We start from the raw sequence: 1,278 nt of genomic DNA, 5'->3' as shown, positions 1-1,278 counted from the left end.
GCTCCCAAAATAGTTCAAATACTATTTTTTCAATTTACCATAGGTTATCGAAAAAATTTAATTGTTTGATTTCATGTAGTTTTTAATTTTTTATAATTTTTTTTCATAATATTGAACCTCTGTAATGCTCCATAGGTTATCCCAACAATTTCAATTTAGATTGATTTGAACCTTTTGCACACTTGGGACAGTTTTGAGGAATTTTGGTTAATTTATTATCTTAGCTTAGCAACATTTTATGATTGTTTATTACAACGTTGATACACTCGAGAAGGATCATCATATCCTATATAATTATTTTAATTTATTAATATAATTTTAATAAATAGATTCTCGCAATACTTCCGGTGAAACATCGATTATCAAATGCACTTTTTTTTTTTTAAGAATAAATATTCATGTTTATCTTCATATAATACAGACTATTTTGTATCGATGTAAATATATATATAGATACATACAGATGCTTATGCTTGCGACCACCTTGTTAACAGGGACAGAATTTCAACACAGTAACTCTCAACTCCATGCTGGGAGCATGAATTTTCAATCCTTATATTTAAATTTCTATAAATTTGAATGACAGTACCATTCCGCATCACATTCTATTTAAATCTACAAAATATCAAAAATCAAAATCCAAAGTTCGTACTTGAAGCTCTCAAACATAGAATTTACTCTTAAATTTTGCTCAATTCACAAAAATCCAAACATACTCCCAAACTCAAAGTAAAGCTGTATTCAAGTGCATAAATTTCAATCCTTCCTACAATCTCGTTTTATATTTTGTTCAAAATTTCTGCAAATTCAATTTCAAGATTTGAAATCCACTTAAACAACTATTAAGCCAAACTGAAACTTAACATGCTAACAAGGGTACTAGCTCAAAAGGCCCAAACCCTTGGTGCCTTCAAACATCATAGGACATTATGATGATTCGTTTAGAATCACTTGGACTGGGAAAAAAAGCCTCCAAGAAGCTTTGATTAACCCAGCATTTAAGTAAATTTTCCATTCTTTTACCTTTTCCTTTTCTTTTTTTTTTTTTTTTTTTTTTTTTTTTTTGTTCTTTTTCTAAGTTCCAAACAAGCCACATATTATGTCTATGGTCAGGACTGAGATCAAGTTTCCCTAAATTGGCCATAGCTACCTTGGGAGTTGGGGACCTAATGTTAACCCTGCTTTCATTTCAAGTACAACTGCAACTGAATTTTGCATTCATCCCCAGGACTACTAAAATTTGTGAGAGAGAGAGAGAGAGAGAGAGAGAGAGAGAGA

This window comes from Malania oleifera, chromosome 1 (assembly GCF_029873635.1).
Source record: "Malania oleifera isolate guangnan ecotype guangnan chromosome 1, ASM2987363v1, whole genome shotgun sequence".
Lineage (NCBI taxonomy): Eukaryota > Viridiplantae > Streptophyta > Magnoliopsida > Santalales > Ximeniaceae > Malania > Malania oleifera.
Note: the sequence above shows the minus strand (reverse complement) of the source record.